The 24873-nt window shown below is 39.2% G+C and overlaps 1 long non-coding RNA gene across 1 annotated transcript; it reads right to left on the reverse strand.

Moving 5' to 3' along the window:
• Positions 1 to 527: 527 nt before the first annotated feature.
• LOC123590404 lies at positions 528 to 24854 on the reverse strand. Its single transcript, XR_006708747.1, has 2 exons — positions 24766 to 24854; positions 528 to 821 (listed from the first exon to the last, which is right to left on the reverse strand). It is a non-coding gene; the product is annotated as an uncharacterized LOC123590404 (long non-coding RNA).
• Between the last annotated feature and the right edge of the window lie 19 nt (positions 24855 to 24873).

The raw sequence follows: 24873 nt of genomic DNA on the forward strand, positions 1-24873 counted from the left end.
CACCTAGAAGAGTGCTTGGTAAATATTTACTTTTAAATTATGCATGCATATGTATGCATGCATACATACATACAAACAGATCTGTCTTCTACTAACCACCAGGCTGATACCAAAAAATGCACATTTCTTTTTCTCCACATCAGTATCATTATTCCTTGGGTGGTTGTTCATTAACTGAAGTAAAGCGTGTGGACTTCCAGGCCATGAGGGATCCTCGGTAAACATTAGTTTCCCTAACTGCCTTCTCTCTTCCCCGCACCCTTTGCTAGTGAATAGGGTTGTCTGTGTGAAAAGTAGAAAGTGAGGCCACTTCCTAAGGGGTTTATAACCCTGGCTATTGTTGGGCCAGAAAAACTGTCCTCAACATCAGCCCTAAAAGAGTCCATTCCCAGGACTAGGAACATCTGATCTAAGAAAGAAATTTCATTTCTAAATGCTATTATTGAAGATGTCTCAAGGAACTGTCTGAAGATTTACTGACAGTTCCTCAGAAAAATGTAAGGCACACCCACAGTGTCACAGCACAGTTCTGGGTTCATAGCTGGAGCAGTTTCTCAACCCACCGTTATTTATTAAGCACCTTCTTGAGCCCCTTCTGTGTCAGTGATCTTGAGAGATACAAATCTGAATGAGACTATCAGATTGTGAAGAGAAGAGTAGGCTGTCAGTGCCTTGAAGGCAAGGAAGAGGTCTCATGCATCCCTGCACTCCTGGGTCTCAGCACAGCATCCACTTGTGATAGCTACATATTAAGTATTTGCTCCATCGATGAACAAATGAATGATTGAAGACAGCAGTCTAACACCCAAAGAGCCTGCGGTCTGTTTGAGACAAGAGAAGACACAGACGGTTAAAGTGTTAATTGACAATAAACCTAACATTACGAGAGAAAACACAGGCTAGTAAAGGTCAAATAAGAACGTCCTGTCAGAAACCTGCCCCCCAAGCAGCCAGCGTTGAATCAGCAGCAGGTCTCACAGAAAAGCGTGTGTTGGCCAGTCTTCCCTGCTTACCACTTTTCTGCCCAGGAGCCCAACGTAAGAGAGAAGTTGCTAGGTTGCTGTCATGTGACTGGTTTCTAAAGGCCACAGAGTTTATCAGCAGGGTATTTTTTAATGCAAAAAAACCAGTAAGTATTTATCTGCCCAAGCACTCTTCATTCATCCACAGGCAAAGAAATGGCAATGATGACTCTTTGAGAGATATGGAATTAGCATGTACGAGGGGTTAGGAGGCTTTAATTATACAGGCTGGAAATCAGGGCGACCTCGCAACATGAGGCCTTTGCCATGACTTCCTGAGAAGAGGCCCCGGACTTCCTATGTAGCTCTTTCTAGGATTCCAAGCTGTCAGCATAAAAGTCGCAGCCTGAACCAGTGTTCTTTTGTCCATTAGTTACTGAAATACTCTTCCCAAATATACACATAACTAAAACATGCCTTCTTCTGTAGAGTTTTAAGCCATTTTTCGTCTGCAAATCAGACCATAGATTTTAGTCCGTTTCATTGGGCACTGATCTCACCAGCAGCAAAACCTTAATTAATTGGTAAAAATGACATTTTCATTCAAATTCTTTTTGAAAAATGATTTGTATACATGGCCAATAAAAATTTCATGGTCCAAAACAGTTTGGAGGCAGAAAGTAAATTTTCATCCACCTCTGCAACCTAGTCTATGCCATAGAGTCACCCACGATTATATTTCCTGGGTATCCTTCCAGAAATAGTCTATATATGCACAAGCCTATATGCCTATATGCACACCTCCTTTTCTTGCACATCCTTCTCTGTTCCTTTAGTGAATCTTAACAAGATATTGCAGTTACTTGTAAATCTATACAGTTAGATTTACCACTTTCATTTGAACAGCTGGACTATGTTTCATTGTATGGCTGTCCCAAAATTTACCCAGACCCCTACTGATAGACAAATAGGTGGTTTCCCATTTTTTTTTTTTTTTGCTCCCACAAACATCTTTTTGCACATATATATGAACAGAACCATGAATCAATGCCTTAAAGTAGAATTGCAGAGACGAAGCCTATGTAAATTTCAATTCTGCTGGACAGTCTCAAATAGTGACACTTAGCTCCGGATGGGAATTGCTAAAAGTAAGATACTTGTTCATGCCAGAAACAAGAGTGAAGACAGTATTTTATTTTAAACTTTAGTACCTTAGGCAAGCAGCACATTTATTTATGAAACTCATTTATCAACGTCTTACCCACCTAAGCACGCACGCGCAAAGACATTACTGTGAGTCTACTCAAAATACACTGTGACAACAACTTACTAAATGAGGAACTTGCTAGAAGTTTTTTACCACCAAATTGTGTGCGTGTTGCAATGGGATTAGTTCACTAATACCGCACATTCTCCACTTTGCTTTTGCTATGTTTACTACCTTTTGTGGTCCTGGTCATTTAGCAACACTAAATGCCTTATTTTTCTTTTGTAACCAAAGATGAGTTTATAACCTTGACTCCTTCCTTCCTCCTCTGAAACACTGGCACATCATTTCTTCTCACCATGGTTTCCCCACAGAGGTAATCAGTCTTAAAATGTCAGGTAAGGCAGATAGATTATAGACGCATCCACGAAAAGGACTCTGTCACAATGGAACTTTGATTTATTTAATTTTCTATTACCTACAGGGTGAGTTGGTGAACAACAATCCTGTATTCTGTTCAGTTGCCACTTCCTTCACTGGCTTTTCATATTTAAAAGAAGGTAAAGAGACCCAGAACATTCTCCAGTTTCTTTAGTGTTTACCCAATTTACACTCTGTGCTACAATCCCCAGTTGGGGCTCCTTTCCTATTTGCTCTTGTAACATGAGAAACCATGTGGAGGTTTTGTGTTTGTTTTGTAACAAGCTGTTACCATTTTCTTTTCTCTGTCCCTGACCACAAACACATGACCTTCCTCCTGGTAACCACTGAAAATCTGCATCTGACCGGGTTGAAACCAAATGAAGTCATTTTGTTTCTATTGGTGACAAGCAATTAAATAAATGTTCTGCTTACATTTAGAACAGGTTGTAAACTTTTGGAAAGAAAAAAAAGGGTTTAAAAGCCTTACTTCAAATATTTCTGGGCTTCGTGGATCCATGAAATGATTTCTGTAATATGAGTAACCAAGAAGCTTCATTTTTACATATACCTCAGAATCACTCTCAAAGAGCCAGAGATTGTGGGTGAAAAAAATAAAAATAAAAAGAACATTTAGACTGCAAGAGGCAATTTTAATATCCTCATGCTATGAGCCGTTTAAGCTCCTTAGTCCAGATAGACCTGCTGTCTTAGAAAGCAATGAAAACAACTGATCTTCTGTATAAAAATAAGAAAAAGAGATACTTTTGGTAGTAGAACTTCCGATTCGCCTGAGTTTGGTCACCTGTCCACATGGGAGTTTGGAATCTGGTGCCGCTACTCTTCGTCTTGCCATATGGTGTCACCAGAAAGTGGGACCCCGGGGACTTAGGAAAGGAAATAAGGACAGACAAAAAGTGGGAGCCACCACACTATTCCAGACCAAGCTACAGAAACCTTGAAGGAAAAGCCCCAAACGCAAGCAGCTGACCAAATGCTTGATACAATGGAGCAGTTTCAAAATCAGTAAAGAAAATTGCCCTATTTGGGGCACTTAAACCAAAACCACAAATAATACCTTTGGCAATGGACTTCTTCCTTTGTGCTCTATCCCCTTTTATTCAACAAGCATGGATTAGGCATGCTTTAGGTGCCAGGCTTTCTGGTAGATGCTGTACAAAGAGTCAAAAGTCAACTCTATCAGTCAATGAGCACTCATTAAATATTATGGAATGAATGAACTAATAAATGCATGAATGAAGGAATAAAATTTCAATAAATCAGGTTAAGGGAGAAAGAACAGATAAGCAAATGGTATGTATAGAATACAGAGAAGTGAGTAACCAGTTCTAGCCAGGGTAGTAGAGAAAGGCTTCAGGCTTGAGGTGACCATCAAATGGATAACGGCCAAATGAATGGGGGAAGAAGAGGTCTTTCAAACAGGCAAGTGAATAAGCATAGCATGAACAAAGGCTTAAAGCAGAGATCAACAAACAACAGCCCATGGAGCAAATCTGTGGCATGACCTGTTTTTTGTAAATAAAGTTTTATTTGGACACAGCCATACCTAGTCATTTACATTTTGTCTATGGCTACTTTCACATTACAACAGCAGCACCAACTAGTTGCAACAGAGACCACAAGACCCCAAAAAACTAAAATATTTACTATATATCAGGGGCTCGTAGGGAAGTCTCAGCTGCTGGAGCTCAGGAGTCCTAAAAGGGGCTCAATGAGAGACGAGACAGAAGGCACCAGACCCTGAAGGTTTTTCTATGCCATATCAAGAAGTTTGGTCTTGATCTTCAAGAAATGGGTAACAAGAGCTATTTTGCATTTAGAAATGTTTCTTGAGTGTCAGGATAGAGAAGAGATATGCAAGACTGCAGTTGGAGACCAGTTCTCCAAACCTTACATCTCTGACAAATTCTTTGATTCATCAAACATCAGAGAGCTTGACGTTTGCCATGCATCTTGCTATATGATTGGGAAACAGAGCCACTCAATTGATTAAAGGAATTAAGGAGGCATAATGACAACATTTTAATAGCATCATTATTTAAAGGTTTCCTGAACAGGCTGCTTCTGCTATGAAGCCACTAGCTGAGATTCCTGCCAGTCTCCAGTTTCTACACCAGTAGACATTGAGATCCAGACGTGAGGAGGTTAATAGTGAAACACAAGCCAGAGAGAAATTCCTTCCTTCATCTCTGTGCCAACATCATCAAATACCAGTCACTGGCCAAACCGGTGTTTATTATGTGCCCTGTGGCCTAATGAGAGGGGATGAGACAAGAAGCAGCTCAACTAACAACTGTCATAAAAATAATATCTTTGGGTTCCATGTGGCATTTTTCATTGGAAGGTCTTGAATCATTTTTTTTTATCTTGTGTAACTATTATTTCCATTTTATTTCCACTAAAGGAAAAGCCAAAGCACAGGGAGAGGTTGTGACTCGCCTAAGGTCACTGAGCAAATCAGAAAAGCAGTTTTTAAATGCTGGGAAGAGTTTCAGGATATGGGAAACCAGTTTCCTTCTCCATCTAGAATGGGCCAGGTTCATGACTCAGTAAGGAACACAGCATTATCCAAGCTAAATGTCTCCTAAAAAGGAGTCATGCTAGGGGTGCCTGGGTGGCTCAGTTGGTTTAAGCGTCCATTTTCAGCTCAGCTCATGATCTCAAGGTTTGTGGGTTAGAGCCCCATATTGGGCTCTCTGCTGTCAGTGTAGAGCCCACTTTGGATTCTCTGTCCCCCTGACACTTGTGCTCATGCTCTCTCTCTCAAAACTAAACATTAAAAAAAAAAAAAAAAAAAAAAAGGAGTCATGCTAGAGGAGATTCAGGGAACAAAGGTCTATGGCAGGTTCATGTTTCCACTAGTCACTCATTGTCCCTGCCCATCGAATTTTAATACCTATTACCAAAGTCCATTACAGGTGCAGAAGAGCCTCTTCAAAGGTCCAGCCTAAGGAAGTGGAGGACTCTGGTTTGGGGGTGTCTTTCCTTTTTGGCCATCCCCCTGCCACCGTTGCCCATGAAGTCTAAGCCTCCCTCCCCATTCCTTTACTCATTAGAAACCTGTGCCAAGGCTAGCCAGAGGTTCCATTTGCTCTGCAATAACCCTGTATTCACCTTCTGTCCCAACATACGTACTCATAAATACCCCTTTCACTCTAACAAATGTCCCAGTTTGGACCATAAATTAATTGTGTGGTCCTTCTAGCTCTGACAAATCAGGATGCTTCTACATTCCATCTGAAAGTCTTCAGACACTTCCTCTAAACAGGATTATTCTATCTTAGACACTTTGTTTTCTAGATCCAGGATTTTTTGAAAACCTGTAATTCCCATACGGTTAGCATAGTGTTATATTGGTTTCAGGTATATAATATAATGATTCAACAATTCTATGTGTTACTCAGCACTCATCATGATAAATGTACTCTTAATCCGCTTCACCTATTTCACCCATCCCCCACCCACCTCCCCTCTGGTAACCATCAGTTTGTTCTCTATAGTTAAGAGTCTGTTTTTTGGTTTGTCTCTTTTTTTCTTTGTTTATTTTGCTTCTTGAATTCCACATATGAGTGAAAAATCATATGATATCTGTCATTCTCTGACTGACTTACTTCACTTAGCAGTTTATAACCTCTAGATCCATCCATGTTGTTGCAAATGGCAAGATATCATTCTTTTTATCGTTGAGTAATATTCCATAGTATATATACACCACTTCCTCTTTATCCATTCATCTATCAATGGATATTTGGGTTGGTTCTATAATTTGGCTATTGTCAATAATGCTGCAGTAAACATATGGGTGCATATATCCCTGTGAATTAGTGTTTTTGTATTCTTTGGGTAAATACCTGGTAATGGAATTACTAGGTCTTCTGGTAATTCTATTTTAAATTTTTCGAGGAATCTCCATACTATTTTCCCCAGTGGCTGCACAAGTTTGTATTCCCACTGACAGTGCATTAAGATCCTGTTTCTCCAAATCCTCACCAACACTTTCTTGTATTTTTTATTTTAGCCATCCGACAGGTGTGAGGTGATACCTCATTGTGGTTTTGATTTGCGTTTCCCTGATGATGAGTGATGTTGAGCATCTTTTCATGTGTCTATTGCCATCCGTATGTCTTCTTTGGAGAAATGTCTGTTCGTATCTTCTGCCCATTTTTAATTGGATTATTTGGGGTTTTTTTTTTTTTGGTGTTGAGTTGTATAAGTTCTTCATATATTTGGGATACTAACCCTTTATCAGATATGTCATTTACAAATATCTTCTCCCATTTAGTAGGTTGTCTTTTAGCTTTGTTGATGGTTTCCTTTGCTCTGAAGAAGCTTTTTTATTTTGATGTAGTCCCAGTAGTTTCTTTTTGCTTTTGTTTCCCTTGCCTTGGGAAACATATCTAGAAAAATGTTGCTATGGCCAATGTCAGAAATATTACTGCCTCTGCTCTCTTCTAGGATGTTTATAGTTTCAGATCTCACATTTAGGTATTTAATCCATTTTTAGTTAATTTTTGTGTATGGTATATGTATCTGTAGATTGATTTGGGCAGTGTAGACATTTTAACAATATTTGTTCTCCCAATCCATGAGCATGGAATATCTTTCCATTTGTTTGCAACATGTTCAATTTCTTTCATTAGTGTTTTGTAGTTTTCAGAGTATAAGTCTTTTACTTTCTCAGTTAAATTTATTCCTAGATATTCTTTTTGGTGCAATTGTAAATGGGATTATTTTCTTAATTTCTCTTTCTGCTATTTCATTATTGTTGTACAGAAATGCAACAGATTTCTGTATATTGATTTTGTACGCTGTGACTTTGCTGAATTAGTTTATCAGTTCTAGCAGCTTTTTGGTGGAGTCTTTAGGGTTTCCTTTTTTTAATGTTTATTTTTGAGAGAGAGAGAGAGAGAGAGAGAGAGAGAGAGAGAGAGAATGGGAAACAGAGCATGAGTGGGAGAGGTGCAGAGACAGAGAGGGAGACACAGAAGCCAAAGCAGGCTCCAGCCTCTGAGCTGTCACCACAGAGCCCAACACAGGGCTCAAACTCATGGACTATGAGATCATGACATGAGCAGAAGTTGGACACTTAACCAACTGAGCCAGCCAGGCACCCGGGTTTCCTTTTTTTTGAGAGAGACAGTGCGCATGTAGGTGTCAGTGAGAGAAGGGCAGAGGGAGAGAGAATCTTAAGCAGGTTCCATGCCCAGTGTGGAGCCCAACATGGCACTGGCTCCATCTCAGGACTGTGAGATGATGACCTGAGCTGAAATAGAGTCAGATGCTTAAGCAACTGAGCCACCCAGGCACCCCTAGGGTTTTCTATATATAGTATCACGTCATCTGCAAATAGTGAACATTTTACTTCTTCCTTCTCAATTTGGATGCCTTTTCTTTCTTTTTTCTTGTCTGATTGCTGTGTCTAGGACTTCCAGTACTATGTTGAATAAAAATGGTAAGAGAGGACATCCTTGTCGTATTCCCGATCTTAGGGGAAAGGCTTTCAGTTTTTCACCATTGAGTATGATGTTAACTGTCAGGTTTTCCATACATAGCCTTTATTATGTTGATGTATGTTGCCTCTAAACCTACTTTGTTGAGGATTTTCATCATAAATGGATGTTGTACTTTGTTAAATGCTTTTCAGCAGCTTTTGAAATGATCATATGGTTTTTATCCTTTCCCCTGTTGATGTGATGTATCACATTGATCGATTTGTGTATACCAAATCACCCTTGCATCCTGGGAATAAATCCCACTTGAATGTGGTGACTGATTTTTTTAATGTACTGTGGGGTTCAGTTTGCAAATATTTTGTTGAGGATTTCTGCATCTATGTTCATCAGAGATATTGGCCTGTAGCTCTTTTTTTTGTAGTGTCTTTATCCGGTTTAGTGTCAGGGTAATGCTGTCCTCATCAAATGAATTTGGAAGTTTTTCATCCTCTCAATTTTTTGGAATAGTTTGAGAAGAATAAATATTAACTCTTATTTAAATTTTTGGTAGAATTCACCTATGAAGCCATCTGGTCCTGAATTTTTGTTGTTGGGAGTTGCTTTTTTTAACACTTTTTTTAAAAGTTTATTTATTTTGAGAGAGAGAGAGAAAGTGCACACACAAGTGGGGAGGGGCACAGAGAGAGGAAGAGAGAGAATCCCAAGCAGGCCCTGCATGGTCAGCGCAGAGCCCAATGTGAGGCTTGATCTCATAAAACGTGAGATCATGACCTGAGCCGAGATCAAGAGTCAAACACTTAACCAACTGAGCCATCCAGGTGCCCCAGGAGTTTTTTGATTACTGATTCCATTTCACTGCTGGTAATCAGTCTGTTTCAACTTTCTATTTCTTTGTGATTCAGTTTTGGGAGGTTATTTATTTCTAGGAATTTATCCATTTCTTCTAGGTTGTCCAATTTGTTGTCATATATTTTTCATAATATTCTCTTATAATCCTTATAATCCTGAGGTTAGACCCAGCATTTTGAACTCATGATAGACCCAAACTACCGATCAGTTCAGGGATCTCCTTTTATGGGTGACCTAATCTCTATACAAATGTCTGGTAATAGTTTGCTGTGCAGTCCACATAACAATTAATTACTAATTGTTATAAATAACTTCCTTGCCTTGTGCTTTTCCATATCTTTCATATGTCGCTCCTTGCACCATTCTCAAGAAGCTGACAAATCAACCGTCCTCTCTGTCCCCTAAAAGGGCAACTTACAGTCCTCTATTCTCCAGCCCAAGCACTCCCAAGCATCAGAAACAAATTCTAGTAGAGCTTTTAGGAATGTGGTTTCAGAGTCAGACATACCTAGATTCAGGTCTGGGTCCTGTTACTCCCTATCTGGGTGACCTCTGGCAAACACTTAACTTCTTTAATTTTCCTTGTCTATAAATTTCCAACAAATATGAACTGCATGAACTAGACACTGCTAGTTACTTAGCCAATAGCCATGCCTGTTTCCTTCCTTCCTCAGGAAGGACACATTCTTGATTACCAGACTCCCTCACTGCTAGATGTGGGCATGCAAAGCAGTTCTGGACAGTGAGGTGCCCCGAGAGGCACCAGCTGGAGTTTCTGAGAAAACTTCTTGGAGGGAGCAGATTCAGCTTGTATTCACCCTTTTGGTTTTGCCACTTAGACTTTGCCCTTCTTCCTTCTTTCTGCCTAACAACCGGTTGTGATGCACAACGCTGAACAGGCATGTTGCAAACATGAGGAAGAAAGCCTCAGATAAGGAGCTTGGGTTCTTGATGGCACCAAGAGGCCTTCATACTCATCCTGAAGTACCTGCTGCTACACTTCTTATTCCGTGAGAAACATAAATCCCTCATTTGGTTGAATGGAAGTTAGATTTCTGCTACTTGCAGTTAAGCCAGTCCTAAATAATACAGACTTCAGAGGGTTGTGGTGAACATTAAATGAGCTTGTTACATAGCCTAGCACATAGAAAATACACAGTGAATAGTTGGTGATGATCACTATCGTGATAATGATCATTATTAGTCATTACCATGGACCTTAAAGACAGGAACAAGAACAGGCAGCAATGGCAGTCTTGCTGACCTTCAATAGCACTAGTACAAAAATGCTTGTGATCTCTCAAGCACACAAAACAGTCACCTGCAGATGCGTGGACAAGAGATGTCTCCGTCAGCAGCTAATGAAGCCAGTTCTTCAAAGCGCTTGTCAGATCCCAGAAGCACAGAGAAATGAAATTCCACTTGGGAACGAGCTCTTTCTGTCCTGGAGGCCCCGCCTGCTTTCCTTCCTGGATAGGGAAACCCTCCATAGTGTGTAATGTGTCTCCTGGAATGGTGGGATTCTCTGAATGACAAGCAAAGCACAACACTTTCAAGGATGTCATTATTTCATGGGAACACAGTATCTGCTAAGAAATCAAAGCCACGCCTAAAACCTGCTGACCATAGGGACACATGTCCAGATACAGCTCTGGGAAATGTAACTAGCTTTCCATCACCTAATTGAACTGCCTGCCAAGATCAGACACGGATGAGACCTACCTGGAGTCCTCCTGGAGTCCTACAAGCCATAGACCCATCCCACCCGGACCCAACACCACTCCAAGTCTGTAGATACAGAGTGTGAGCCGTTGAAAAAACAAAACCAAAACCAAAACAATTGTCTGTGGGTCTTTGAGTTAAGCAGAACTAGGGTTCAAATCTCAGTGGGTTACCTACAAGCCAGGTAACTTTGGGCAATTTTCCCTCTCTGAGCAGCACTTTTCACATGTGTAAAACAAGGAGAAGAATGTTCATTTCATAGGTTTACCAAGAATCGAAGGCAAAGCTGTGGGTCATAGTGTTCAGCACAGAGTTGTCACTAATTTCCTTTCTTTCCCTAACAGTAGGATGACCCTGGCCGACTGACTTGCATTATCCATCCCCCAAGCTCAAGCAGTGGAACCAGATCGGGTCAATGCCACTGAGTGCAGCATACTGCTTTCTGCCCTGTGCGTCATCATCCGTGTTTTCAGGCCACACTTGGGAAGCCAAAGCCTTCCCTGAAGCTGAGGTCATAAAGCAGAAAAAGACAAAGCTCTGCTTTCAGAGAGCAAGGCTGGCGGTGAGCAAAGCCATCTCTTAGTGGCCAACCTGCCCCCTGGGTATGGCAGTCCCCAGGAAACCCAGCAGGAAAGAGCTGGCCCACTTGGCCCTTCCACCCACCAGTCATACGTGACCCCTGGACAGAGCTAAGGAGTGGGGAGCTACTCCACCTAGTCTCTTCGTCCTCTGGACACAGCACTCTTGTGCCCCAGCTTCGGACAGGATGGAATATGACAGTCACAAGATTCACACTTCAAGCCATGAAGCATACTCTTCTTGCTACATCACCTGGCAGGTGTCCTTGGCAGCTGGTTCCAAAGCTACAGCAGTATACACAGGGTTTTGCTCACCTACGTGTCATGGGAACGGCTACTAATGTTTTCCCCGCTTTTCTTTTAACCACTGGCTTATCTGGGGACACATTTCAAACAGGATTTGTGGTTATCGAGACTGGCTAAATACTTGCACGTTCATTTCTCTGTAATTCCATAAGCTGGCAATACAAAACCATGCAGAAACTGGAGGTTCAGGGGCCATATATCATGGCTTAACACAAAATGGGGTTTGTCAAGGGTGTAAGAACAGATGAACTGGTCCTAACAAACAGTAAGTATTAGTTGTATGCCAGGATCTGTGCTAAGTACTTTACTTTCTATTATTACAGAAATAATATTTAAAACATGGGAATACTGAGACTTCTTAGTATATTCTAGATATTAATCCCTTTAAATTTCTGATATTATAAATCTTTTCTCATTCTGTCATCTTTTTTGCTAACTTTGCTTATTGTGTCGGTCCTTTAACAGATATTCTTAATTTTTAAAATGTAGTCAAATCTATTACATTTTCAACTTATGGTTTGCAGTTTGAGAATCTTTAACACTTCTAGTATCTTCTTCTGTTAGCTTTATAATTTTAAAAAAATTTTTAAGTGTTTTTATTTATTTTTGAGAGAGAGAGAGAGAGAGAGAGACAGAGCACCAGCACGGGAGGGGCAGAGAGAGAGGAAGACACAGAATCCAAAGCAGGCTCCAGGCTCTGAGCTGTCAGCACAGAGCCCAACACAGGGCTTGAACCCACAAACCGTGAGATCATGACCTGAGCCGAAGTCAGACGCTTAACTCACTGAGCCACCCACGTGCACCAATTAGTAATTTTTATTTAATTTACATTATAAATTATAAATAAATTTATAATTTTACTTTCACACTGGCTTTCTCCTTTGTACATGCTTGAGATAGGCACCAATCTACTTTGTCTGTATATAATGAGCTATTTGCCCACTACCAATTAGTGTTTCAGGCAATCTGTCCTTTCCCCACTGATTTATGGTGCCATGTTTATTCTATAACAGGTTCCCATTTAGAACTGTAGAGTTGGGTCCATTTCTGATTCTCTGTTCTTCTCCATAGATTTATTTGGCTGGTACTACACCATTTCCACACTGATTTTACATGGGAGACTGAGTCCTCCTTTCTACTCTTCCTTTTCAAGACTGACTTAGGCATCATGAACTTTTATTCCTTTGTATAAGTTTAGAGTAAGTATGTTGAGGTCCTCAAAAAAAACTTGCCATAATTCTGACATTGAATTTATAGGTTAATTTTAAGGGAAACTAACATATTTATACATCAAGGACATGGCATATCTTTCCATTTATTCAGCTCTTCTTTTATTTTTTTAAAAATTATTTAATTAATCAATTAATTAATTTTTGAGAGCGAGAGAGTGCAAGTGGGGGAGAGAGGCAGAATGAGAGAGAGAGAATCTCAAGTAGGCTTCATGCTCAGCACAGAGCCTGACATGGGGCTCAATCCCACAACCTTGGGATCATGACCTGAGCCAAAATCAAGAGTCAGATGCTCAACCAACTGAGCCACTCAGGCACCCCTCACCTCTTCTTTTAAAATGTGTAATTAAGTTTTAAATTTTCTCATAAAAGTATTTGTTAGGTTATTTCCTGCATACTTTATATTTTGAAAATTGTATTTTATGTTCTATTATATTTTCTAGATTGCTTTGCAAAATTTGATAAAGACTAATAATTTTTTTTTTTAACTGACCAGGTGTTCACCATCCTTGCTGACCTTTCATTTTACTTTGTTGATTAAATCTGTTTGTCCAATCTTTACATCTCCTTTTCCTTTTTCCTTCTCTTCCTGTTATGGCCAGAAATGGCAATATGTTAACCAATTTAACAGTTAACTGTTGTTAAACAGTATCAGTGAAAGCAGAAAATGTCTCAGTTTTCTTTTAAAATCACATGGATGGTTCTTTACAGTTTTCAACAGCATCTATGACTGTTACACCTCAAGGTGGTAGGGAGAACAAGTATTGGCCCATTTGACAGATAAGACTCAGTATTGTTGGGTTTGGGGGATCACATGACTAGAAAGGAACAGAATTCATATTTAGGTCTCTGAAGCTTCAAGTTTTATACTACAGCAGACTAACTTACATCTAGTCAAAATGTATAAAATTGCATGATTTAATCCAGCAATACACAAAGCAAATTTTTATTTAGATCTTTTAGCATCCTGAAAAAGATGATCTAATATGATCCTATCATTTTTAAAGAGAACTATACCAGGTGATTATTAAAGATTCTAAACTTCTTCAAAGTTTAAGACCCATATGTCCCTATCAGTTGGGGCTGTAATTCTATTAAGAATTTGAGTCCATACAATGGCAAAGCAGTCACTTAAATTAATCAATCTTTTATATTGTTTACCAACTGTTTAACACTGGGCCTCATTCCAGAAAGGATTTTAAAGTGTTTTATAAGGTCTATCATATTTAAGCTGAAATGAAATTTCTAATGAAGGATTGGGAAAATATGGACTAAAAGGCAAAGCTGCTAAACTTGAGGAAAGAAATCCTCATCATTAACTAGAAATGTGTCTACTAACTCTACTAACTCTAATACTTTATTATTTTATAACAATGGAGAGCATATGTACCCTTTATACTCATTTTAACCCATCATTAGTATAAAAAAAGAATTTGGGTCTTGTACAACGGCAAAATAGTCCGTTAATTTGGTGACTTTAGGTAAACAAGTCAGCTCTGTGGGACAGAGGCGGAATGGGAGAGAGGTATTAATCAGGTGGATTTTACTAATATCGCAATGCACCTACCACTTTCACTTGGTTGGACTTACTTCAACACTGAAGAGCTGTCATAAAAACAATACGGCTATTTCCATTTTCAGAAGCAAAAAATCAAGAAAATCAGTTTCTTAGTTTTGCAAAAGTGACAGATCTCTGGACAGGACTCATGAATTAAGCCCAGGTCTACTCGGCTAGCTCTCTGTAATCAAGCCCCATGATTCGCCCTTGGAAATCAATGCCTCTTAAATGCATGGAATGACATCTCCACAGACACACAAGCAGATGCTTCCCACAACCCCTTTATAAAACTAACCATCAGGAAGTAATAAGGGACTGCATTTGTTCCTGACAATCAGGGTATTTTTCCCCCCATTCCTGCATTTCCACTTAGGGAATGTGTGAGAGAATGTCGTATCTCATGCCAGTACTTGGAATGTGCACATTTATGCTGCCTTTTGAAGGGGAGCCAGGCTGAAAGAGCAAGAAAACACACATAAGGATGAAAAGGGGCTCAAGGAAGAAGTATCAAAGTGTATCAGAAAAGGAAGCCAGAAAACCGTAGTCTCTCTTAAATGCTGCTTTGTAAACGGAGTAGTGAATACAAAATGTAGCCAAGCAGAAGGCTTACATAACTGTGAACAAGATGAGGGGAAAGGACTTGTTCCAAATCCATCATATTTATTAGAACCACTGATTTCCCTTGAAATGGCACCTGTTTTACAGTGAAATTTACATATGAGCTAGCTAAAAAAATTTGTGTTTTTATGGGAAATAAGTATTGTCAGAAAGAATAATAGATTCCATTTTAAATCCTTAGGATTATAAAATTGAGCTTTTAACAAATGAAGCGAGAATTTTCGCTCCAGAACAGGATCATCATAAAGGCAGTGATTTCTGTTTAGTCTCTTCTTATCAGCAAGAGGGAAAATAAAATAACATCAACTGAAACTAATACAATTTTCCATGGCAGAATATACCACTACAGCTAGTAATGCAGTGGCAGTCTGTGTTGAATGAATTTTCTATTTTAAAAAAGCCTATGCTTCTTAAACACATGAACTGTATGAGTTTATATCTGGCCAACTCTTGTCCCCACACCTGTTCATTCAGGCATTAGACTTAAGCGCTTTTAAAGCAAGTGAATGTATCTGTACAGCAACAGATAAAAATAAACTCAACTATTCTTGTAACATTATCAAAACGATCTGACCACATGGAAGATCATGTTTCATGGGATAAAGTGGTTAAATTAGATGTTTCCTCACGTTTTATGACTGGTTTGTCTTATTCACTGTGTATAAAATAGCTGACCTCCATTCCAGGAGCATGAGTAGCAACCAAATTTAATGCTATTTGCTCAGAGGCTCGAACACTGCTTTCATTGCCTCTGAGGCATAGCTTCTGAATGTGCTACTATCACACAGAGACCCAATATTTGGTACATAATAGAAGAGGAACATTTAATTCAGCCAACACTACATTAGCTCTGTGGGGTAACCATTTATACTTCAATGTTGGTCAACTCTTGGGAAATAAAGTTCAGGAAGAAGGTGGATAAGTCATTATCTTTTAGAGTAAGTTTATATACTTATGTGTATGTTTATATTTATATATGGAATCTCTGTAATAAAAAGTTCCCAAGCACAGCCAATGACAAGAGCAGACAGTAGTATCCTTCCCCAGCTCACTCATAATACGTTTGCCATATTGGCAATGGGTTCCTGAAAAATCCAGGTATGGTGGATTGAATCATTGGTCACAATTTTCTTCACATCCTTCCCATATTAAATTATTCATGCACATTCAGTATCATGTGACTCTGAAGAGAAATCTACTGCGGGTAAAATATTTTCCTCGTCCTATTTATTTTGGGCGTGGCCATACAGCTTGCTTTAGCCAGTGCAATGTTCCTGAACATGAAATGAGGTGTAAATTTGCTTATGTGTGTGTGAAAAGAGCACGCTCCAGGAGGCCATTGGTCAAAAAAGGAGGAGCACCATGGGAGAGAGACCTGAACCCTGGAGTCCGGCCAAGCCCAGCGAAGTCATAGCCGATGCACAGACTCATATGAAAGAAATAAATGCTTATTGTTTCAAGCCAGTTGTGGATGATTGTGCCAGATTGTTGTAGCAAAATGCCATCTCAGGACTTAGCACATACTGTTCCCGCTACCAGGAATTATCATGGTAATTACCGTGACTACTTAGTACATACCGTTCCTGCACATACTGTTCCTGCTACTGTTCCAGTTACTCTTCCATGTCCAATCTTTGTCCAGTTAACTTCTACTCATGCTTCGTATCTTGGTTTAAATGTCTTCTACATGGGACAGATGTTGCAGACCACATTAACTCCTCTCCTACATCTTGTATTTCTCCTTTTGTAAGATTCATTACATTTATAATTATTTGGTCCATGTCATCCAATTAGACTATAAACTTATTTGAGGGATGGGGCCACAGTTCAGGTATATTCCCAGCACACAACACACAATGGCTATCAGAGTGGATTTAATAAATAATTTGTTACGTATTTTTTCTAAGGCATGTGATTTTGCTACTCATGGTTGGGTAAGAATCTTAACTTTGTGGATTTCAGCCACTGTAAAATGAACACAGTAATATTTATCTCTTAAGGTGGTTATGATTAAATAAATTAACCAATCAATTCAACATTCCAAGTATCTGACACATAGGCACATAGATAACCTGGTAACTTGGCACTTGATAACTTACAGGGTTTTTGTTGTTGTCGTTGGTTTTTAAATGTTTATTTATTTTTGAGAGGGAGGTAGGGGCAGAGAGAGACAGAGGATCTGAAGCCGGTTCTGTGCTGACAGCAGAGCCCAATGTGGGGCTTGAACTCATGAACCGTGAGATAATGACCTGGGCCAAAGTCAGACACTTAACTGACTGAGCCACCCAGGAACCCTGTAATTTACTGTTTTTAATATGATAGTAAAGATAAAGACATCTCCTCTTTGTGTTAAAAAGAGATGTGTTTTAAAGTGATGTTTTGGCAGAAAAGGAAAATATTACATTGTATCACTACCAGTGATTGTTTGATTTAGATATTTTAAAATATCATGCTTAATTACCATGATGTGAGTCTGTTTTAAAAACAATTTAAGGCAGAATTCAGCTGAGAAGAAACAGGTTTGCAATTGATACCTGGTTTATTTTAAAGAGTCATTAAGTGATTCCATCCTTTTAAAAAAGAATGAAATTCAACCTTTCTATTTTTGAAAAACGTTCATCTTTAATTCATTATTCAGAGTTGGCATTTATGTTTTTCAAAATATTGTTCTTCATTCCCATAGGTATCTTTTACATCAGTGGGAATTTATTTAATTTAAATCACTTTTTTCTTTTGCCCATAGCAACATATGTCCATCATAGAAAGTTAGAAAACACAGGTAAGAATAAAGAAGGAAAACTTATTTCTGTAATCCTACCACCCCAGAGATAGCCACTGTATATCATTCCAAATATTTTTATTCAAATACATTTAAAAAAATAATGATGAGGTTGTTTTTATATTAGTCATTTGGGTTTGCTTTTTCATTTAATTACCATGACTATCCTTCTATGCCAATAAATATTCATCGACAGTATCTTTTTATTAATGGCTTTCCATTGTACAGAAATACCATCATTTACTTGAGCAATCCCCTATTGTTGGAAATTTTGTATATTTATTCCTTCCTTCCTTTCTTTCTTTCTTTCTTTCTTTCTTTCTTTCTTTCTTTCTTTCTTTTTTTAAACTATTACCAGCAATGCTTGTGTGAATGAGTGAAGAGATACAATGTCACTCAAAGCCATTAGAAAATGGCAGCCATTGAGGTACCTGGATGGCTCAGTTGGTTAAGCATCTGAATGTTGGTTTCAGCTTAGGTCAAGATCTCACAGTTCGTGAGTTGGAACCCTGTGTCAGACTCCATGCTGCCAGTGCAGAGCCTGCTTGGAATTCTCTCTTTCTCTCTCTCTCTCTCTCTCTCTCTCCCTCCCTCCCTCTTTGCCCCTCCCCTGGTTGTGTTCTCAAAATAAATAAATAAACTTAAAAAAAGAAAAGAAAATACCACTTACTGGTATCTTGTAGTTCAGAGTACGATAGATCATTATCCTGACCATAGTCTGTTTCTTTCCTTACATTTCTTACAAAGAGTCCGGGACCATCAATGGAAGATGATAAAGGTGAGTAGGTAGGTAAGATTGGGATAACATATGAGTAAGGACTTCTACTTCTGGTCTCAATAATGAATGTGCAAACCAGAACCTATAAATTAATACATGATCAAAAATACTGTAACAAAATGTGGGCCCACATTTTGAAACAGGAATATTTCCCTTTCTGCAGCTACCACATCCATATTTGTTTTCACAAACATTTTTTCCCCCAATCTGGTTGGTTGGTTTGACAAGTCCTGTGAGCTTCATTTTACAGATACAGGAGCTGAGGCACAGAAAGGCTGACTAAAGTGTCCAAGGTCCCACAGATTAGTGGCCAGGGTCTGAGCCCACGTGTCCTGGCCCACAGACAAGTGCTCTTTCAATGCTCTCTTAGTTCCCTGGGACTGTGAATACTGGGAATTACTAAGAATAGAGATGAGGACACAGTGTGGCAGGGAGATTAGTGGAAATACAATGCTTCTGAGAGACAGCACGGAGACATCTGTTAGCTACTTAGCATGGGTCTAACATCCTCAGTCAGAGGATAGTAAATATCTCTGTTCATCTCTCTAAGGTGACATGACCATTGTTGCTTAATTAGAAATTTGTCCCTTAAAGAACTTCAATATTCACAAAGGAAAGGTGCTGCTGAAAAAAGAAAATATTTTCTTTGCTTCTGTGCAAATGATGGAAGGGAGATTTGGCTCAGGTTAAGGAATTAGTGGAGATACGAAAATTATCTAATGATAAGACTATACTCCTGAGTCCTTTGAATGGAAGAATCATGAGTCTCCATTGCACTTAACACACAATTTACAATACAGTGAAAATCTCATACAGCGCAATCAGAATTGCTAATTAATGGGCTAATCAGAAATGTTAGGGAGAAAAAAAGGATACGTTTATGTTGTAATGTTATATTTTAACTTAAATAAATGTAAATGTATTCACCGATCTGGTGGAAGGTCTTGGTCCTTTCCCTTACTATGAGTTCGCTGGAAAGGTTCCAAAGCTACATTTTTTTTTTTTTTTTTTACCTATACCACACCCATAAGATCTTGTTTTTCATTTCCAATTTTTCTTTCCTTGTAGTGAGTGAGAACTTACAGACAGTCGTGAACAAAATACTGTAGATTTTATGATTTTTCCCAATCTTTCCTCATTAACTACTTGGTCATTACTGAGTCTTTTCAAAGCATTATTCCATTTATATTACATTTCATTTTAATAATTCTCTCTCCAGACTCATGTTTCATTAGTTATTGTAATACTGAAGTAAACTGTGTAATTTGAATAATGAATAAAACTGGCACAAACATGTTCAGGAACAAACAATTCTGACTCTAAGAAGTCGAGAAGAGTCAGCTCTTGGGGGAAGAGATGGGCCAGCACCAGTGGACTTGGGTTTGGCCTATGGAGTTGTGTCTTTACCAAGGAAACAAGAGCATGGGTTTCTCCTATAGTCACTTAAGTGGAATTTGGCTAAAGGAACACCCACCATAGTTTTCACTAGTTAACTGTTAATATTAAGCAGTGTCTTTGTAAACAAAGCCTATTATCAGTCCCCGGAAAGAATTTAAATTACATCTGTCACACTTATACTTAGAGTTTTAAAGTCCCATCCTCCTTACCCCAACAAATCCAGAGTCTGTCAATTTGCCTTATTCAAGCACTAAGTTTGGGTTCATATCATCCCTCTTCTAAGTCCCTAAAAGACCCAATTTCTCACCAGGGTTGCCTCTCGAAATGGGAAGGAAGGGCTGGATAAATACATAGAAATTCAACGTTTGTTTTCTTCTGGGCACTTACAAACATCAGAAGATTTCCTATTTTTTCTTATTTATTTATTTATTTTTTTTTGTTTCCCATGATTTGAAGGTACATTCTGTGAGAGACGGGACCTCATCTGTTTCATCCACCCTTGGATTCGTGGCACACCTAGCATAGCACCTGGCACAGAGGAGCGACACAATAAATGTGAAATGAGTGACTGACTTCATCTGGCTGCCCTGAGTATACACACACTGATTTGATCTCACTTAATTACTTTTTTTTCCTTTTTAAGTTAAATTTCTCCACTGTTAAAAGTTTTCCAATTGGCAAAAATGCAGTCTACAGAAGGTTAGATTCCAATCTTATACACACATCAGGTCAGAAAATTACTTTGCTCCAGAAAATAAAAAGCACAACCACTAGAGCCGTGAACTGGTTACACTCATGGGTTGTACCAAGGGGTTTCATACGGCCATTCAGACCTAGCCTTAATAAACAATCTTGGGGCGCCTGGGTGGCGCAGTCGGTTAAGCGTCCAACTTCAGCCAGGTCACGATCTCGCGGTCCGTGAGTTCGAGCCCCGCGTCAGGCTCTGGGCTGATGGCTCAGAGCCTGGAGCCTGTTTCCGATTCTGTGTCTCCCTCTCTCTCTGCCCCTCCCCCGTTCATACTCTGTCTCTCTGTGTCCCAAAAATAAATAAACGTTGGAAAAAAAATAAATAAATAAATAAACAATCTTGTATATCCACATATGACAGCAGCCAGTCACTCACAAGGTAACATTGTCCCAGCAAGCACACTTCCTGTCACTTCTCATCCCACCTACAATTCCAAGGCTGTCATCAGACCATCCATTATGGGCCATGACCAAACTGCCAAAAAATGAAGAAATAAAGAATCTGTGCTTTAAAACTTTGTTTTGTTAAGTAAATGTTTTGTTCAGGCACACTTAGATTTGTAACCGAAAAGAGGAAGGCATGATGAAAGAAATTTTTGTTATAATAGATTAATGAAAAAACCAATTATATTATAGATGAAATGAACAACTCATTTCAAGAGACAAAATGGGTAATAGAGAGCTTCCTCAGATGAAAGAAAAATGAAAGGAAGGAAGGAAAAGAGAAAGAAAGTAACAAAGAACTATGTTTGCTTTGTCAATTAAAAATAGAGTCAAGATTTCACACTGGCCCAACAGGGTGAACATGGCCCCCACTGGGTCAACATGGATCCCACAGGGTGAATATGGATCCCACAGGGTGAACATGGACCCCCAAAGGGTGAACATGGCTCCCAAAGGGTGAACATGACCCCACAGTGTCAACATGGCCTCTCACAGGGTGAACATGTCCCTCCACAGGGTGAGCATAGCCCCCACAGAATGAACATGGACCCCAAAGGGTGAACATAAACCCCACAGGGTGAGCATGGACCCCACAGGGTGAACATGACTGTCATCTCCCTTTAAGCACAACCTTTCACACAGCCTCCCAAATGACAACAATAGAGTTTGTCTCAGATCTTCCCTCATCTGCACATTCAGCCATTAAAACCATCAAGAACTACCTTTAAAATGTCCTGCAAATTTAGCCCTTCTCCATCCCATTGATATTGGTTCAGGCTTTGGTGTCCATAGCTATGGGCTGTTACAACAGCTCCAAATGGTATGCCTAAGAGTGGTCCCTGTGCTAATCCATCTCCATGCTGCCACCAGACGTCCCTCTCACCCAAGATTCTTGGCATCCACTTCTACTTCCAGATGGTTCAACTCATCTCTGAAGTCTCATCTCTTGTCTTCTTACAACCACACTTTTATGCTTCATGCACAATCAGGAAATAGTGGGCTGTAAGAGTCTGAAGCTCAGTGAAGTTCTACAAATGTATAGATTTATAAATATAGTACTTACTTATTCTTAGTAGTTCTATAGTGAATACTGTGGTGCACCATCCAGTTTCTCCCTACTCCCTGCCCTTTCAAGACCATGATGCCCATTCCTCCACTTGTTCGCAGCTGAACTCCTGTCCAAAGGAGTTGCCTCACACAACCTTATGTTCCCTCCTGGTCAGCAGCGCACGTGACTGAAGCAGACACAAAAGCCCAGACCCCTTGCCTTGATGGGGAAATAACTCTGAAGGGTTATCTCAGGTCCGAAGCTTCCCGTGGAATAGGCTGAGCCTTCTGTTGTGACTATATGATAGTTCAACTACTTTCTTTGCCCAAACCCGCATCCCTCACTTCCAGGGAGCATTTCCCAATGAACTTCTTACATGGAAATTTCAGTCTCAGAGTCTGTTTCCAGGAAACACATGAAAAGAGAGTGTACCTCTTTAAACTTAAAAATACAAATATATTGTTTCATAATTAGTGACTTTAATTTTAATTAATGTTCATTATTGACTATTAAGCATCTTCAAGGTTCTGTTTTTATTCAGAATGTTTAAAAGAAAAGAAAGGACATCTATATCTTTAAAAAAAAACTATTAATTATCCACAATCTATAAAGAGCTTATCAAACTCAACATCCAAAAAACAATCCACTTAAGAAATGGCAAAAGACATGAATAAACATTTTTCCAAAGAAGACATCCAGATGTCCAAAGGACACATGAAAAGATGCTCAACATCACTCATCATCAGGGAAATACAAATCAAAACCACAAGGAGATACCACCTTAGACCTGTCAGAATGTCTAACATTAACAACTCAGGCAACAACAGATGTTGGCCAGGATATGAAAAAAGAGGAACCCTCTTGCACTGCTGGTGGGAATGCAAACTGGTGCAGCCACTCTGGAAAACAGTACAGAGGTTCCGCAAATAACAGGAATATCCTATGACCCAGCAATTGCACTACTGGGTATTTATCCAAGGGATACAGGTATACTGTTTCGAAGGGACACATGCACCCCAATGTTTATAGCAGCACTATCCACAATAGCCAAAGTATGGAAAGAGCTCAAATGTCCACTGACTGAAGAATGGATAAAGAAGATGTGGTGTGTGTATATATATATATATATATATATATATATACACAATGGAATATTACTCAGCAAATCTTACCATTTGCAATGATGCGGATGGAGGTAGAGTGTTTACTATGCTAAGTGAAATAAGTCAATCAGAAAAAGACAAATATCATATGATTTCACTCATATGTGGAGTTTTAAGAAACAAAACAGATGAACATAGGGAAAGGGACAGAAAAATAAGATAAAAACAGAGAGGGAGACAAACCATAAGAGACTCTTAAATATGGAGAACAAACTGAGGGTTGCTGGTGGGGTGCTGGGTGGGGGGATGGGCTAAATGGGCAATGGGTATTAAGGAAGGCACTTGTTGGGATGAGCACTGGGTGGTTGTAAGTAAGTGATGAATCACTAAATTCTATTATTCCTGAAACCATTATTACACTATATGTTAACGAACTTGGATTTAAATTAAAAAATAATAATAAAAGTTTAAAAAATTGTTTAAAAATTAAAAAAAAAACTATTAATTAAGAAAAATGGGGGCGCCTGGGTGGCTCAGTCATTTAAGCATCTGACTCTTGATTTCTGGTCAGATCATGATCTTACATGTTGTGAGTTTGAGCCCTGTGTTGAGGCACTGTGCTGATAGCTGGTTGGGATTCTCTCTCTCCCTCTCTCTTTGCCCCTCCCTCTTTCTTTCTCTCAAAAATAAATAAATAAACATTTTTTAAAAACCTATTAATCCTCATCCATCTCCACTATCAGATATTGCTTAAAATGTTGGAGGCAGAACTCTCAAACTTGGCTTTCTCATTTCCCAGCTTTGTAACATTAGTAGGTTACATATCCCCTCTGTATCTCAGTTTCTTCATCTGTAAATTGGGGATAATAATTAACAAATTGTTACTCAATGGATTGTCGTGGAAATTAAATGAGCTATCATATCTCAAGTATTAAGAATGGTGCCTAGCCAAAATTGAGTGTTTAAATTCGTTGGGGTAATATTAACTGCTATAATAAATAAAGCTAAAATTGTCCACTGATTCAAACACAACAGATATTTATTCCTCATTTATGTAACATTCCAAAGCGTTCTTTGTCAACTGGGGCAACTTTTCTCTACATGGCTTTACCAGGTTCTACATTAAAGGATTCCCATTTATCTCCAATACATGGCTTCTCCATCCCTATTAGCCAGAAAAAGGAAAGAACAGAGAGGAGTGTACATGGGAAACTTCTATGGGTCACACTTGGAATTAGAGCTCATTATTTCTGCTCACATTCTACTGTGTAGAACATAATCACATGGCCACACCTAACTGCAAAGGAGCCTGGGAAATGGATTTTAGTGACTGCATAAAACTTTGCTAAAGTAATCATCATTATTATTGCTCTCATTTATTACCAACTTTCTAGCTTGGGCTCTCATCTTCCTGCACCTGGAAAGTCATAATAGCTTCCTCACTAGTCTTCCTGCCACCAGACTGTCCCCCCTCCCTATACCCTTTCTCCACACCAAACCCAGAGTTATTATTATCTAAAATCCAAACCTGATCATCTCACTCACCATTCCCCAACTGCCCGCTTATGTCCTTCTGTGACTTCTCACTGCCTCAGAATCCAGTCAGAGTCCTCGCAGTTCCTCCAGGATCCAGCCAAAACATATCCCTTTGGT

This window comes from Leopardus geoffroyi, chromosome B4 (assembly GCF_018350155.1).
Source record: "Leopardus geoffroyi isolate Oge1 chromosome B4, O.geoffroyi_Oge1_pat1.0, whole genome shotgun sequence".
Classification (NCBI taxonomy): Eukaryota; Metazoa; Chordata; class Mammalia; order Carnivora; family Felidae; genus Leopardus; species Leopardus geoffroyi.